At 46.5% G+C, this 17797-nt stretch overlaps 1 protein-coding gene across 2 annotated transcripts in view; it reads right to left on the minus strand.

The window, feature by feature from the left end:
- Positions 1-7558, minus strand: part of IP6K3 (inositol hexakisphosphate kinase 3) — a 29223-nt gene extending 21665 nt beyond the window's left edge. The window contains exon 1 of one of the 2 annotated variants that reach the window (XM_032768631.2): positions 7241-7558. The gene's annotated coding sequence lies outside the window, so the exon portion shown is untranslated. Of the gene's footprint in view, positions 1-4581; positions 4644-7240 lie in introns of those variants that run through there. The other variant, XM_032768642.2, reaches the window with a different exon arrangement.
- Between the last annotated feature and the right edge of the window lie 10239 nt (positions 7559-17797).

The following is a 17797-nucleotide window of genomic DNA, read 5'->3' on the forward strand; positions in this document are numbered from 1 at the left end:
AGAATCTCCTCTTATACCAGGGTAAATGAGGAATGACTTCATGGAAGCCAATGCATTAAACCCAAAGAGCAGAAGAGAATTGGGCCCTTTGTCTCATTAAGGAAGGAAAGGATCAATGAAAATGGGTAGCTAACATCTTCTCTTCTGTCATGGCTACCATTAGTAAACTCTCCCTGCCCTGCCCCCTGCAGCTCTCTCCTGGATCATCCAGCTTCTCCTTACCTTTGTACTGAGGCGTGAACTGCTTAATGGCTGTGGGGAGCGACTCGTAGAACCACTGCTCCTGGGAGATGAGGGCTTGCAGACGGTATGCTCATCATATTTCATCACGCTCATGTGGCCCCCAACCTGATGGATGAATGGCTCCAAAAGGACCGCTTTCCTGGGGTCCCCGTGTCCAGCTTATTCTGCACCACCATGCTGTCCGAGACAAGTGTCCAACTCGTATTTGGGCTGAGCCAAAACACACTCCTTGACGGAAGTGTCCTCTTTTTTTTTAGTGCAATGAACGGAGTCTGTTGCGGGGAAGCAACCAGAAGATGGGCTTGGTTGTCAGATGCATCCGATGAAGTGGACTGTAGCCCACGAAAGCCTATGCTCAAATACATTTGTTAGTCTCTAAGGTGCCGCAAGTACTCCTGTTCTTTTTGCGGATACAGACTAACACGGCTGCTACTCTGAAACTAGGACATTAGTAAAGGTTTCCCTCCCCCTTTCTAAAGGAGGCTGGGGTCAGGATATTCTAGGTCAAGATGGAACAGTAGTGACATTAACACTGACCACAATCTACAGCTACGCTGATAAACAGCTCCCACCCCGAATCCCCCCCACCTCTCCAAGACATACTCATTCTAGGGTAAAACATAAGGAAACCCACAATTAGTACATGCATGACACCAAAGGCTTGATCCTGATCCCATAGGAGCTTTCCATGGACTTCCATAGAAACGGGAATTGGCCCTGGGCCTAGAATAATCAACTAGAAAAAAAACACACAGCCCTGTATTTGTCCTGGTGGCCCTCTTACCCAATTTCTATTAAGCCAAATTGCCCATTGATTTCATTTGGAGCAAGACTGGACTCACTTATTGGGGATAATAATAATGGGCCCGATTCACTCTGCCCCAGGGCAGCTGAACACGAGGACAGGACTTCTGCTGCCAGAAGCGCTCCACCTGTGAAGGTTTGTTTCCCCCAAGGCACAGAGAGCCCCCTGCCACAGAATGTCCCTCTGCTGAAGGGCCTGCATTGGAACTGCACTGAAGATGAATTTGGCCCTACGAAACCAATCTACCTGAAGGAACAGTTTCCTTGCAAGTCCCCAGCCCCCACTCCGATGGCCAACAATGCTGGAAAACACAGAGGGAGGTTTGTTCTTTTGCATGCAGGATTGGTGAGTAAAATGGGACACTGGGAATGTAAACAAGTGCATGGGAACGACATTCCGGGATGGTGATCTGGCCTTCCAGTAATGTGCCAGCACTTGACTATTCCAGTCAAAAGAGCACACTGAAAGGGACTGGAGAAATTCCTTTCTGTTGCCCTTCTTTTCCTCTCAGCCAAAGACACAGGTTTTGAGGCCTTGCCCCATGTTGTGTAACACCATAGTGGACAAGAAGTGTCACTGAACTCAAGGCATAAGATATTATTCAGTGTGAATAGCAGTGTCTACCTATCTTAGGTACTCATACGGTCCTCTTTACCCCAGCATCCAAGCACATTGCTATCTTCGATGCACACATATCCCTGTGAGAGAGGGAAGAGCTGATTTGCACAGCTTGTAGATGGGGAATGGAGGCACAGAGAGATTAAATGACTTGTCCAAGGTCACGCAGGAAGCCTATGGAAAAGCCAGGTATTGAAGATGGTCTCCCAGGCTAGCGCTCTAACCACTGGCCCATTTTCCCTCTTTGCAATGAAGCATCAAATTGAAAATAAATATCGTATGCTCTGATTTGCTTTTAGCGGCAGCGGACTCCCAATCTAACAAGTTCTCTGGCTTGAAAACACCAGAAGAGTCAAAGTTCAAGTGCTTAAACATTTTCCTCCTGTTCTTCTATTGATAATGAAATCCCTGAATAAATAAGCACTTTAGCTTGGGTGCCTGGTTTTTGCATGGAGGATTTGTTCAAGTTAGATGAACTGGACTGAGGGAACTTATACTCATCCCCATGGAGAAATGAGACAGAAAGGTTTAACAAGTCCTCTATGGGGGAAATTTCTTCCCCTCCACTCTGCCCAAATTGAGGTGTTTAAACTCAAACATTTCCCAGGATTTCTTCCCCCTGCCAATTTTCTCATCACCCTATGCCACGGAATGGGATTTTTGCCACACAGTTGCACAGATACAGTCTATACTAGCATTACTTCCTGAAGGCACAATGCTGAGCCATTTATAAGAGAGAGTTTTTCAAGCTAGGATGAATGTATGTCTTTAGAGTCACTCCGGAACAAACAAAAGTATTTAACCTTTCTGAGTTGCATTGACTTTTACAGATTATTTTGCTCTTTAAAGTGTTTTTTGTTTGTTCGTTAATAGATTTATCATCAATCACCTTTCAAGCCAGAGAACAAAGCATGATTTCAATCCAGCATGTATTGCTTTTGAGATATTCCAAGGCTGGAAAATAACTGATACAATGTGCTTACCATCCTAGCAACCTTCACATCCCAACCTGTGTCAGGGAAAAAAACTAACTTCACCAGGCTGTTATTGTTTACACTTCAGCAAAACTCTGAACAAGAGCTGCACTAAGTGAAAGGGGCTGCTTTGATTTGCTGGCATTCTGAAGCAGCTCATCCTGACCATATAAATGTTACCCTGAGCCCTCAATGAGTCACCAGTAGCGTGTCTCTGCTTGTCTCAAACAGGGGAGCCTTGAAATTAATCCCCTGTTGCTTAAATTGTCACAAGTGATGAAAGATATTTAGGCAACAAAAAGCACTGAGGGTTACACATCAATTTTAATCCTCCAAATTTTCTTATTAGAAATTGCAGGGATTTATTGTTCCTCCAAAGAAGGTGAGATGCAATCCATGTAGCAAAAAGTGACCCTATGGGTAGAAATAAGAGATAGTCCAAAAATAAGGAGTGGGACATGTTTTTTAGAACTTCCCCCCTCCTCCTCTTTTTTGGACAAAATCTCAAAATGTTTGAAATTTTTGCTTGTCTAAAAAAAGAAACACATTTCGTGAATTTTCCTCCCAATTTTTTCTGTCAAAATCCCTGAACATTTTCTCAAAATTTTGCTCGGAACATTTCTCTTCAAAATGTTCACAAACTCCAAGTCAGCTCTTATGAAAACACAGAAGTACGTTTGTGTGTGTTTTGGTGATTTGCATTTCCCACATGTAATAACTAGAAGGGGGGAAACTCTCCACTGTTTAAAAAACACTAATGATCCCAGGTATGTCGGAAGTCAGGTCCTATAGTCAATGTCCACTTTAGAGGACAACAGTTGGACAGTATTGCTCAAGGCATAGAAAAGTTATAAGCAAGCAGACTCTAGCCAGCAGAGGGCTGCAGTGCACATAGGCTTAGCTATTATGTTCCAGCAATTCAAGCAGGCCAGCTTTTAAAAGTGAAAGCAGTTTATATTATTTATTTGTGATCCTACAATACACATGCACAATAAATATATTATGGAAGCCAAATCATGAGGGCCTTACTCAGTTTCTACTAGGTTCTTCCCAAGGCAAAAATCTCACTGCTCAATTCTACAGTGATGGGGCAAAATAAGGATAGACAGACAGACCGTATCTGGCCTTGTACAATAGAACTTCAGAGTTACGAACACCAGAGAGATGAACTGACCAGTCAACCACACAACTCATTTGGAACTGGAAGTATACAATCAGGCAGTAGCAGGGACAAAAAAAAAAAAAAAAAAAAAAAAAGCAAATACAGTGCAGTACTCTGTTAAATGTAAACTGCTAAAAAATAAAGGGAAAGCAGCATAGTAAAGTTTCAGAGCTGTATTAAGTCAATGTTCAGTTGTAAACTTTTGAAAGAACAGCCATAACATTTTGTTCTGAGTTACGAACATTTCACAGTTATGAATAACCTCCATTCCCGAGGTGTTTGTAACTCTGAAGTTCTACTGCATTTAAAATAAAAACATTAATTTAATCTAGTTAAAAACACTTTAGGAAATTGAAAGCAAAATTGTTTTTAAAGCACTGAATTTACTGCCCATCGTTTAGCCTGTTTGTTTATAAAATTGCTGCATTCAATGTAGAGGTCAAAAACAGACCAGTCAATTCCTACTCGATCCTGCTTTCCAATGCCCATATGTTGAACACCATGCTGCAAATTGTGCGTTATAAACATGGTAAGGGGCTTGGACGAAAAGAAATAGAAAATATCTGTCTGTCTATTGATAAATCCAGGCTCTAGACCTGATCAACAGACAGGCAGATTTCAACGCAGATAGTCAGCTGGTATAAATTGGCAATGGCGCTAATGCAGTTTAGGAGCTGAGGATATGACCCATAGATTAGATAGCTACAGTTTCACAGACATTTCTTCCACATCCTATATTACCACACCATTTCCCTTTAATCTTTGGCCTCAAAACACACCAAAGCTCCTCCCTGCAGCACACTGAGGGGGCAGATCGGTCGGGTTAAATCCCCCCTCTTTCACAGGGCTCTGGCATGTGGCACCCTGGCTGTAGCAGCATGGGAACAGTTTAGCGTAAACGCTGTCCTTGCAGTGTCCCTTCTCTTGGATCAACAGAGGCCTCCAGAAGCAGCAGAGAATCCTGTGGCACCTTATAGACTAACAGATGTTTTGGAGCATGAGCTTTCGTGGGTAAATACCCACTTCGTCAGATGCATCTGATGAAGTGGGTATTCACCCACGAAAGCTCATGCTCCAAAACGTCTGTTAGTCTATAAGGTGCCACAGGATTCTCTGCTGCTTTTACAGATCCAGACTAACACGGCTACCCCTCTGATACTAGAGGCCTCCAGAATTGACCTTGTTTCACCAGCCCTAAATTCCCTTTTTTCAAATGTTATTAATCATTAACTCTCCCTTCTCTTTTGTACAGGTGGGTTTCTCATTCTAGCCCCAGACTTATTTATGAATCCGCCTCCTGGCTTCCTCGGTGGCAGGCTGCTTTCGAGCTGGATTCAACATTCATCAGAGTCAGAACAAGCCTTTTCCTGGACTTCAGTTCAGGCCTTTGGTGTATTTCCATTTTCATGCACAGCCAAGCAGGTGCCACATCAGTGCTCAAGGGATTTTTAAATCCACTTTTTCTGTTCTTCCCTTGACCACGTCCAAACGGGGAAAGAATAGCTGCATATGGGGGGCGGAGTGCCAAGAATGAACAGTTCTGTTCTCTGCGAGGAGCTCTAACCATCCTCTCAGAAATCCTTAGGTACAGAAGCCCTGAGTCCTTTTATCTTGCATCTCCCTTCCTGAAAGAATCTGATGTTCATCAAGTTTATGGCTGGTGCCAATGTCCCTCATGAACATGATGCAAAGATGCACCGAAGGATTTATTCAGCTGCTTTGTACAGCAGCAGGACACAGGGAGGAAGGGTAGAAATTGCATTAGCCTGGATGGATAGGCAGCTAAAAACCATATTTCCTCTGCCTGCCATTGCTGGTGCGTTTGAGATAAAGTGCAAAGTAACAGTCACTATCAGGTAGCTGGGTAAATGTTCGGTATGCCTTGGCAATACTCCCCAGATGGTGCAGTGCCGTGACAGCAAAAGACATTTGGGCATATGACAGCGCCCTGGTCGCTGAGATTACAAATGCCCTGTCCTTGCATCATCCTTTGCTTAGATGCCTGACACTTCATGGAGACACCCGTGTCTTTTTACCCTTTTGTTCCGGTTTAGCTCCAGGTTGCTCCTCTATGGCACACTGCGCTCACTGTTCTGGGCTGATGCTAACATAGACAGAGGAAGGTTGCTGCTCTAGCAGGGCCTGTTCTGCTAAGCCTACCTAACCCCTCGGCAGTGAAGCTCGTGGTCTAGAGTGAACCCCAATGGGACACGCTCCTGTTCTCGGATGGAAAGGTTTTGCCTCCTGCTATAGCTCCCCTTTCCCAAGTGCCCTAGTTACACGTAGCAGGACAGACTGGGATTTTGTTGACAGCGGTGTAAATTTGGGGTTAGCTCATCGGCACCACTGCTGTTACTCTGGATTTAGGCCACTGTAACTGCCAGAGGAATCTGCTCCACTGTAGCCAGGAAAATACTTTTGAGTTAAAGGCACAGACTGTCCCTTCATCTCCCTAGACTCCCCAGGGAGCTCCCCAAACCCCATCTCATTTAGCCGCTCAGCGACCGCATCCTAGAGCAAATGTACAAATCGATACACAATGTGAAGGCAGAGAGGGAGCCCTGATGTACCATTTCTGAGCAAGAGCTAGATTTCAGACACCCCAGCATGTGGGGAGATGGTGCTGGTGAGAGCAGGCCCATTTCTGGAGAATAATTAGCTTTGTTACAGACAGTGTTCATCAGAAATGGACCCAAACTAGCATCTTGCAGTTGGTGCATATCAGCAGAGTTCTGCTGACTTTAATGCCCCTCCACCAATCTACACCAGCTGAGGATCTTGCCCTCAGAATAATTATCCAACCCACTCCCCCCACCATCATCACTGAGGTCTGGATAAATTGGGATCTGGATTGGAACAGACCCTGGTTTTGAAAAGATTCCCACATAATCCCTGGGGTTTAGTCAACACAACCATCAAATCCACACTGCCATTCAACAGCCAAGTGTCCTCTGGTCATGGGCATTTCCACTCCCCTGTCTGTCTATATCGACCGGTTGTCTCTTGTCTTTGTCTTACATTTAAATGGAAAGCTCTTTGGGGCCAGGACTGTCTGTCTGTTCTATGTATGTCCAGCGCCTAACACAAAGGGGTTGTGTCCGATAATACAAATACATAATGAGGAATATGTAAGAATTATGCCAGTCAGCCACAGGATTTCCAGAGAGCCCAGAAAGGCAATTGAGAAAGGAAAGAAATTAGCCTCACCTTTGCACAGCCTAATGTGCCCTTTTCGAATTTTCATTTCAGCCAGTTACCCCATATTCTTCTTATGTTCTCTTTGCCACTTGCCGACCCACACTCCCACACTCCCAAGGCAGGCCAAGCTCAAAGAGCTATTAATCATCTCTCTGCCTCTGTTTGCAAAATCAAATAAGCAGTTATTAAAGGAGGCATGTAGCGAGCCCACAACACCTACCCCACAACAAAAATACTCACCCATCAGCGCCTGCCTGGCTGGTAGGGCATTTACCCCAGCAGTGAGATTTTGTATCCCAGTTTGTCAGGGTGCTGGTCAGCCCAGTTGGCTCCCTCGATGCAGCCTACGTTCGAAAGCCCAGCCTCGGTACATAGACTTGGGGAGGGCAGGGAAGTGAGCTGCCATCCAGGGAGAGTCACCTGACTTTATTGGAAATTCCTTCCAGGCGTGGGTTATGTACAGCCAACAGCTGAGGCAAGTGGGCAGCAGACGGGGGGTGGGGGGGCATTACACGAAGAATGGAGAAAGAAAACACAAACGCAATCAGTATTAAGGGAAACAAAATGATGCCTTGGATAGGATTAAGTTGCAAAAATAAAGAGGAGCTGCATGTGACACCCCAGAGGGAGCAGTGTGTTCCTTTTCTTGGCTAGTCGTATGAGCTCCTTGCTTGGTTTTGCAATCAGAACTCCAGGAAAACAACTCTGATTCCTGCTAATTTATTTTCAGCATCATCTTTCGTAAAAGCGTCATGAGCTATTGTTCTTCGCCTCTCACCTGCTTCCCTTTTAAAAGGCTCTCTGCTCCACCTGGGACAGCGTTGGCCTTTGCAAAGGTGGCTGCTATCTGTAGGGGCATATGGCCCCCATTTGCTCACCTTTGCCGGGCTGTGAAACTCAGCAGGTGTTTGCAGACAGATATTACCTAGCCAGCTACACAGCCAGCCAGGTGGTTCGACAAACATTCTTCTGATCTGTTTATCCCACGAGCCTGGACAGATGGGTGTGTGCGTGTTAGTGCTTTTGTGCTGGAGTAAGACAGGCTGGGTGACAGACACAATGGGCTTTCACCTTCAGGCACCTGTGATTCCCTAATATCAGCTCCACGAAAGCAACAGCACGAGAAAGCAGAATGGCAGAGGTGCTGCAAGCCAACCCCAGTTAGCCCTCATACAGCACTTTTCATCTATAGATCTCAAAGCACTTTGCAAAGAAAGACTGTTTACAAAGGGGAAAACAGACCCAAAGAGGGGAAAGTGACTCATCCAAGGCCACTCAGCAGCAGAATCAAGAAAAGAACTGAGGTCTCCTGACTCCCTGTCCAGTGTCCTACCCACTAGACCAGTGGCTCTCAATCTTTTCAGACTTGTGAACCCCTTTCAGGAGTCTGATTTGTCTTGTGTACTCCAAGTTTCACCTCACTTATACTACTGGCTTACAAAATCAGACATAAAAATACACAAGTGTCACAGCCACTAGTACTGAAGAACTGCTACTTTCTCATGTTTACCATATAATTATACAATAAATCAATTGGGAAATAAATCTTGTACTTACATTTCAGTCTATAGAGCAGTAGAAGCAAGTCACTGTCTGTATGAAATTTTAGTCTGTACTGACTTTACTAGGGCTTTTTATGCAGCCTGTCGTAAAACTAGTTGAAGTACCTCCTGGAAGACCTCTGTGTAGCCCCAGGGGTACGCGTACCCCTGGCTGAGAACCACTGCACTAGACCACACTGCTGAAAGGTTAGCAGGGCCGGTGTAACCACTAGGCGAACTAGGCGGCTGCCTAGGGCCCCAAGATTTGGGGGCAGTGCTCCCCAATTTTTTTTCACACTATTGCTGGAAAATGAATGAGTAAAGAAAAGAGAAACGTGGTTGAACTTGCATTTTAACTTGTCATTCTTCTCTCGTTCATTACAGCTATAGCTTACACCAGCTCTGCGCTGCGGGCACAAGCGTACTGCTTCACTACGGTACAATGTGGCAATGACATAATTTTTCTCATCACGTGCAGCCATTACCCATTCTGAGAGACTGTTTATAATGCTAATTTTACTAGTTTTCGGAGCTTGTCTACTGAGGCTATTTTTGTTGAGTTGTTTCAGATCTAAGACTCTGGCAATTGTTGCTGCATCATTTCGCTAATACTTTGTGCCAATCGTGTGTGTATGTTAAGTATTTGAGTGTATGTGTTCAATATGTGCGAATATGCATGTGTTTGTTGTTGATCTTGTCAGTTGTTGTATGACAGAGTATCCGCCGTTCTAATTTTATAAACTGAATTAATAACAATAATTGGATATTCTAAAGGTAGAATAAAATGTAGTAGATTTTGATATGAAAGAATGAAGGAAGGAAGTATACGTGACTAAAAAGGGTGTATTTATTTTCATTAAATATGTAGACTAAATAATGAAATTAATAAATTTTCAAGCCGAACATATATTAAATCTAATGAACCATGCCACGTTATGCAGTATTCATTTTTGAAAGTTTATAATAAGCGATGCTCTGGTGGGAGAGGAAAAGGGGGGGGGTATGCAAGGTGGAAGTTTCGCCTAGGGCGCAAAATATCCTTGCACCGGCCCTGAAGGTTAGTGGTACAGCTGTCTAGAGAAGACTGACACAAAGCATCTTCTTTGCAAAGTGAAGGTGAGATCGTAGCACAGGAAGGCATGCAGTAACAACAGTAGCTTAGACGTGGCAGAAAGGGCTAGGAACCCAAATACAAACTGGCTGGGGACCCTGGGTATACATTCAAGTTGCTAGTCCATGCTGCCATGTCTTCACTATTATTCGATAAAAGCTAACATGGGTATGCCTACCCCTGCTCTGCAGTGAAGACATACCCACAAAATCTCCCTGTAATGTGCCTGACTCAAGAGTGAGAGATGGAAAAGCCCTGTTAGCTCATTCAGCTCCCTGCCAACGCGGGATTGTTTCTTACAGTGTATGTGAGGACAACATATTAGTTCACTACTTTCCTTTCGCTGACAACTAAAAATGGAGATAGATGGCTGTATCTCAGACTGGAAATAAAGCCTACATTTTTAACGGTGAGAGTAATTAACCACTGAAACAATTTCCCAAAGGTCGTGGTGGATTCTCCATCACTGACAATTTTTAAATCAAGATGGGATGTTTCTCTAACAGTTCTGCTCTAGGAATTATTCGGGGGAAGTTCCCAGGCCTGTGTTGTACAGGAGGCCAGACTGGAGGATGACAATGGTCCCTTCTGGCCATAAAAGGTACCTATGTACCTATGTCTCACCTAGTGCCAGGGATGGAGGGCTGTAACCAGAACAAAGAGACATTTGTTTTTTAAGCCACATGTAGTTGGCACATGTGAGGTTCTGATCAGGTGAGGTGGGGTGGAGGTAGGGTGACCTGATGTCCCAATTTTATAGGGACAGTCCCGATTTTTGGGTCTTTTTCTTATATAGGTTCCTATTACCCCCCACCCCCTGTCCCGATTTTTCACATTTGCTATCTGGTCACCCTAGGTGGAGGTGAGGGCCAGGGGAGGGAGGGCAAAGCAAATGCTGCTGCTGGATTTGAAGAGATGCTGGACAAGGCTCTGATCCTGAATAACATTTGCACTCAAGTTATGTGTGAGAGAGCGGATCACCTGCAGGGGTCAGGAATACTTCCCTGCCCTCTGCAAGGCATGGTGCACTTCTCTATTATTACTCATCTGTATTAGAGCAGCAGCTGGAAGTTGAGATCGGGGCGTGCTAAACACTGTACAGACACATGGTAAGAGACAACCTGCTGCCCTGGAGAGCTTGCAATTTAAAGGGACAAGACAGTCCCAGATAGTTTTGTTATCCTCATTTTATAGGTGAGGAAGCCAGACAGAGGGTCTATCTAGCCAGCACACCTGAATCCGCTTTGGTTGACCAGCTCACTCAAAACAGCAGTTTAGCCGCAATGTCACGGGTCTGTACTCAGACAAAATCTGTACTGTTCTTTTCAGTGACGTAGCTCAAAGTTGGCCAGTTCATGCTGCAGTCATCTCTCCTGATTGCAGTGTGGACATGTTCTACGTGATTTGACCATGGCCATACAGCCAGTCAGTGGCAGAGCCAGGAACCGATGAGTCCTAGTCTAATACCTTAGCCACAAACCCACCTTTCCAGAGCTCTGCAGCCACTATCCAATTCTTCCTTCCTGCATATGATAATCACATACTGGCCACAGAGCTGGCAAGACAATTCTGAACGGCAATGATACATGTTATTGAGTGACTGCATGTCTCTCCATCCCCAAAGCCTGTGTAATCCTTTACTAGATAAAATTTGCTGGACCCCTCACAGTGACAGACACCTCATTATTTTTATTAGAGGCCAGATTCTAATCTCAACAGCACTGGCGTAAATCTGGAACCTTTTCCCTGAAGTCAAGAGTTGCTCCAGATTTTACACCAGTAAATCTGCTAACAAGCCAGGAGTAGATAGTGCAGCCCTTGTGCACACTGGCAAGCACCTACCCACAGGATTAGTCCATGGATAAGAGCTGCCTTTAGCATTTTGCTCCCAAACTGCCTCTAGAAATGAATCTTATGAGAGAGGAAGGCTGGCTTCGTGATTAGGGTGCTGGCCTCAGACTCAGGACAGCAGGGTCCAATTTGCATAATCTTGGGTAAAATCACTTGATCTCTCTGGACTTTGGTCTCCCCATCTGTTCCTTCCTTTGTCTGTGTTTTCTACTTCGATTATAAATTCCTTGGGGCAGGGACTGTCTCTTACTAATGTGTCTGTACAGCATCAGGCACACTGGGGCCCCAGTCTCAATTGGTGGCTTAGTTTAGGCACGACTGTAATACAACTAACAGCACAATAATCCCTGTGATCACAAAGGGCACTTGTCTGCTTTCATCTCCACCTGCCTCCCCCGGGGATCCCGGGATCTCATTAATCAAACAATAACTCAGCGGATATTAGTAAATCACTGCACACAATTAAAGCCACCACAGTGGCAGTGGATAAGGAGTTGAAAAGCTTTGGATGAAAACAGCAGGGGTTTGAGAGGAAGATCTTGATGTTGAGATAACAATCTATTGATATAATAATTCCCTCTTACTGGCAGGGAAAAACAGGACCATAACGCACTGAGAAATTGAATTGATGCTCTGGGGCCGTGGCTGAGATTAAGAATCTGACAGAAGGTGACGAATCTGGAAGATGAAACAAAGGACCTGATTCTCCTCCGACTTAGGTCTGCTCACCGCACAGTTTTTGTACTTCCATAACAATTATTTACTGATATGGTACAACTACTAGAGTGGATGCAGTCACAGCAGTCTAACTTATTTCCCTTCCCAAACAGGAATAGCTATCCTGGTGAAAGCGTTTATACTGGTATAACTGCACCTACATTAGAAAGGTTGTACCATATTCACTCCACTGGTTCACTTAAAGCCATGCCCTTCTGTATTCACACAGCCTACTGTGTTACTCCAGTTTTACACCAGTGTAACTCACGCAAAGCAAAGGCAGCTATGACTCAGTCCCCTCCGTTCTGAAAAGAGATGGCTTGCAGGTGGGAAAGAAAGGTCGGCTATAAAAAAAAGACACTGAAAAATTTAGAACGATTAAACAACCTTTTAAAGTAGGATGCCTTGTTCATTCGATGGGAAAACAGATCAACCCTGCCCCTTGTCTTTCTCTCTGCATAGCCCGAGGAACCCCCCTCACCAAAATGTCATTTCTGCTTCTTTCTTTAGTCCTAACATTTAGCCTATACATTTAAAAAAAAACAAAACATTTTTCTTATGTGGTTTTGGAGACCTTGCTTTGAATAACTTTTCCTTGGGCAAGAGAGGTGCAGTTCCTGGGTTGGTTTAAGTGATTCTGAGGAATCAGACCAGCAGAGTGAAGAAGGTATGTTCAAGGCTGGGGGCTGGATGCTGATCTTGGTTATGCCCATTTAAATCTGGAGTAACACCACTGATGTCAGTGGAATTACTTTTGGATTTACTGCACTGATCACAAATAGGAACCTGCCCTCTCTGATCTGTGTATGGTATTTCTAAGAAGCTTATCACCTTCTTATCTAGGCACTGATCGGATCTGATTCGCAGCTATTGTCTGGCCCTTTTATGCTGCTCTGGCCTGAAAGGGGGCATATAATTCCCCCTTAGAATAGCCACCCCACCCCCCACAACTGAAAGGCACTGCATTGGCCCTCCTTCCAGCCCCCTGCATCAGGGTGAGGCCAGAATGCACTGCCTATTACAGTTCTCTGCATCCCAAAGCCCAGAGGGAGCTATGGAAAGCAGACTGTAGGAGCAGCCCAGGAGCTGCTCTAATTTACATTGGGGTGGCAGGCTGAATGGTCTCTTAATACAAGGAATGCAGAGGAGGCTTAAAGCATCCCTACCTTCCCATGTCTGCCTTGCACCTTGTGCTGTGATTTACAGTTGTGCAGTGTGGGGGTAACAGCCCCCCATGAAAATGGCAGTGTTTCACAGCCACTTTGCACAGATGCATGGAGAGAATGACACAAGGGGCAGGCCAAGGGAAGATCCAGGTCCCCCACCCAGTTCTGTACTTTCCTAAGTGATACAATCTCTTTTTATAACTCACTCACCAGAACAGATGGTGTTTCCACAGGGAGCCTACCAGGGAACTGCATTTGATCCCCTCTCCTCTGCTGCCACATTCTCTGCAGCTTTCCATGGCTGGGTACAGAATCCAGGGAGAGACTCCAAGTCTCGGGCAAAGTTTTCCAGCATTTCTTAACCCCAGAGCTGGCCCTAGGTTTTGCAGGGATCCTCAACCTTGAGGCACCTTCGTTTACAGCCCGGGGCCCAAATCATCCAAGAGTTCTCTGCAGGGCTCCTGCCCCTGTTATGCAGGTCAGGCAGGCACACAGCTGGGACCCTACTGACCAAGCCTGACCTCAGCTCACCTCTCTGCCTGCTGCCTTCCATCACCTAGGAACATTCCTCTCACTCCTGCCCCCCCTTGTTGATCAGATTTATACAGGATCCCCACAGATGCCCTGACTGGGCCACTTAGCTAAGAAGTGCTAATCCCGGGGCTGCCGGCAATCCTGCAGTGACATAACTGAAGCTGCTGGCGCGCAAGGAAGGAAATAAACAATAGGGAGCTGCGCCGGCAGCTGTTGCATTTGACTGGTGAAGGGGAGGGGAAAAGGGAATGAGCATTTGCCAAAGGGAAGAATTCCATAGGAAATTGGGTTATCATCAGACTTCTCAGTAGACGTTATAAAGACCTTCTTTCATGCTGACTTCTACGCTTAACGGCCTGACTGCCAGCTGAACTGCACCATGGGTGGTCATTTAACCCCTGTGCAAGGGGATGTAAAACACTAGTGCTATACCTCCTGTTGCACAGGGCTGGGCAAGGCACGAGCTAGGGAGAACCAGGCCCCTCGAGAACCCTTTGGATTAGTGCTTGGAAGCTGGGTCTAGAACCGGGCTGTAAGGGCCACGTTCACAGCTGCCCTGCAGCCCCTTTGTCACTCCAAGGCTGCTGCAAAAAGAAACCAACTCTCCCCCTCCCCCAGCACACTGGACCCTATGCCAGGCACTAAGTCATCTCTGCATCCCCTGCATAGGATGCACATGTAGGTTGCCAACCCTCCCGGTTTGGCTGGGGGTCTCTGGGAATCGGGCTCTAGCTCCTAGAGTCTACTGAAGCCAAACCGGGAGACTTAATAGCAACTTCACGCTCCTCTGATCCCTCAGGCTGCTGGGGCCGAATGGGTCCCCCCAACCCAAGTTAGGGCAGCAGCGGGGCTCCTCTCACCTGCACCAGGCTGCCTATAGCCCCCCAGGGACTGGTACAGTAGGAGGGAATAGCAGGTGTACACAATGCTCTGGCCACACGTCATTCCCCCAGAAGCACACCCTCAAGGTACAATCTACACAGCAGCAGGGAGGCGTTCAGGCAGATGTACACACACTAGCTCTGCGCAAACTGGCACCTAAGAATAGCAGAGCAGCAGCTGGGGCTAGCTGCTGAGTACCTATGGAAGGGGCTGTACTGTACTCAGGCAGTGGCCTGACCCACTCTCCATGTTATGTGGCCACAGGGAGATTTTTAGACCATATATGGCCTCTGTCACAAGCAGGGGATGGTGCAGAGCCATTCGCCAGCCAGGGAAGCCCCCTCCAACCAAGGGCTGGACCCACATTGCAGTGACAAACAGAGCTGGACGAGAAATTTCTGATTAAATGATTTTTTGGGGTCAGAAAATGCCGGGGTGCTGAAACTGAAACATCCACCTCGGACGTTTTCAAAACAAAGTTGCATTTTTCGGTCTGAAGCCACGTTTCAATATGAAATTGTAGCTCGCTTGCAGAGCATAAGAGGTCAAAAGAATGCGAAGGGGTCAAAATCTGAACACACCGTCGCCAAGTTATCGAAGCGAGCCGTTCCGATTAACTTGATCCAAATGCTTTCCTTCCGATTACCTGTTCCTGGAGAGCTGAGATTTGGGCTTTTTGCTCTGATTTGGGATGGAGAACATTTTTCATCTTGAAAATTCTCTCGAGATGGGAAAACTGGTTCTTGCTCAGCTCTAGTGACAAATCAGCCCTTGTATGCAAAAGGGTCTGATTTACAAGGGTGGATTAATGTGCTTCCATATCGTGTTTTGGTTTGTCCTTTCCCTCCCCAATTAAAAAGCTTCCTGTTTAAGGGGGAGGTGGTTTCAGGACTGCATTGGTCAGGTGTATCTCTCGGGGGGAAGGTAATGCACCTTGACTGCAATGCAATCATCTCTGACTGCAGCTTCTAGCGCAGCCATGAGAAAAGGGACTGACAGAGGTTACATCAATATTGTGCTTGGATTAAAGAAACCAGGAGATGGCTCCATCTCTCATCTAAGTTCATTGAAGCCAATAGGGAAAAACCGGGCCCAGGGAAAGAAAAATCACAGACGTGTCCTTGGAATTAATCTCTCTCCACTCACTTTGCTAAGTTCATCCTACAACAAATCCTGGTCCTCTCTGGGAACTGGAGGAGCAAGAATTCAGGAATTTAATTTATCTGGACCCCTCACCTCCCCTGCTCCCTGCGCAAGAGATGGGGTAAGGAGAGGCTTGTTCTGCCTGGCCCGAGTCCCTGATTGCTCCCAGGTGCAGCTCTAGCTGATGCAGGGGACAGAGGAAGGTTATTTAGGGAAGGTGACAGTCATGTGAGCAACAAAAGTTGCAGATGGTCACACATGGAGACATGCTCTGCCCTGTGCTAGGTTGTCAGACAAGGACTCTGCAGAATACGCACTGGGGGGATACAGCTTACTGGGGATGTGTATGTGACGGTGGCCAAGAACACACAGGAGAGGTAAAGACATAGAGATTCCATGTGCGGCCAGAGAATGTGCCTTTAAAATACAGGTGAGTGAATGCCCATAATGTACCAGAAGGCTCTGCTAGAGCAGTCATTAACGGGATTCAGCATTAAACAAACCAGCCATTCCTTAAACTGATGGGAAACCAACAGCACAATCGGGATGCTATTCTGAAGGCTGAAGGACTCTCTTGTTCTACTGGAGACTGATCCTCACAGGATCGGGCCTCTATTTCCCAGCTACAGCAAAAGAGGAAAGAAGTATATGGTCAAAACCTAAGGTCTAAGAGGGGATAGTCAAGCATGCCCTTCTATGACTGCTTAATCCAGGCCACATCTCAGGGAGATTGCGTGGTAATGCTAGACTGCACAGGCTGGGAGCGAAGGAGTCAGAGGGAATCACAGGGTCTGCCTGAGTCCAGCAGCCTCAATAACCAATTTCTTGAGCATTAACTGGAGACTCGAGTTCAATTCCTTGCTCTGCCACAGACTCATGGTACGTCTACATTGGGCTGGAAGGGTGCGATTCCCTGCTGGAGGAGACAGCTCTGCACTAGCTCTGATTGAGCTAGCATGCTAACGATAGAGAGGAGGCATGGCAGTGTGAGCAGCGGGAGGGGCTAACTGATCCTGTCTGAGACCATAGGTATGTACGGGAGGCAGTTAGCCCCTCCTGCCACCATGGCTACCCTGCTACTTGTAGCTCAGTCAGAGCAAGCCAGGGGCATGCCTCCTTGAGCTGAAAATCACACCGTCAGCTCAGTGTTAATGGCCACACCCTGAGTTGCTCCGTGGCTCTGTTCCCCATTATCTGTCGCACGGGGATCCCAGCACTGCCCTGCCTCACGGGGATATTCTGAGCACAAACACATTAAAGACTGGGGTGCTCAGATGCCATCGGGCAATGCGGGCCAGATAAGTCCCTGAGAGAGACAGAATCCTACCTCTTCTCTATTGTGAGAGGCCACACGGATAGGGTGGCCAGATGTCCCAATTTTATAGGGACAGTACCAATTTTGGGGGCTTTTTCTTATATAGGCACCTATTACCCCCCAACCCCATTCCGATTTTTCACATTTGCTGGCTGGTCACCCTACACATGGATAGCCATTGTATATCAGAATTATAACACTCTTGCCTTAAACTAGTCAAGTATCTTTTCGTTAAAGGAAGGTCAAACAGACCGGGGCCAACACTTCATCCCCACAGCTGCCTAAATCTAGGCTCCCACATCCATAGCAGCTGGTCTGCTACTCACAGGTGCTGAGCACCCACTGAGGTCAGTGTTAACCGTGGGTGCTCAGCACCTCTGCAGGGATTTACGCCACTGCAGGGGATGCAGCGGGCCCGGCGTCGATCCTGTGTTGTGCCTCGGCTTTCACCGAGAAACAGCTGGTCTCCCTGAGACTAAACAGGCTGGGACTAGATCTCAGCCTCCTCGAATCAGTTTGGTGGTTGCTTCACCACCG

This window comes from Chelonoidis abingdonii, chromosome 4, assembly GCF_003597395.2.
Source record: "Chelonoidis abingdonii isolate Lonesome George chromosome 4, CheloAbing_2.0, whole genome shotgun sequence".
NCBI lineage: Eukaryota > Metazoa > Chordata > Testudines > Testudinidae > Chelonoidis > Chelonoidis abingdonii.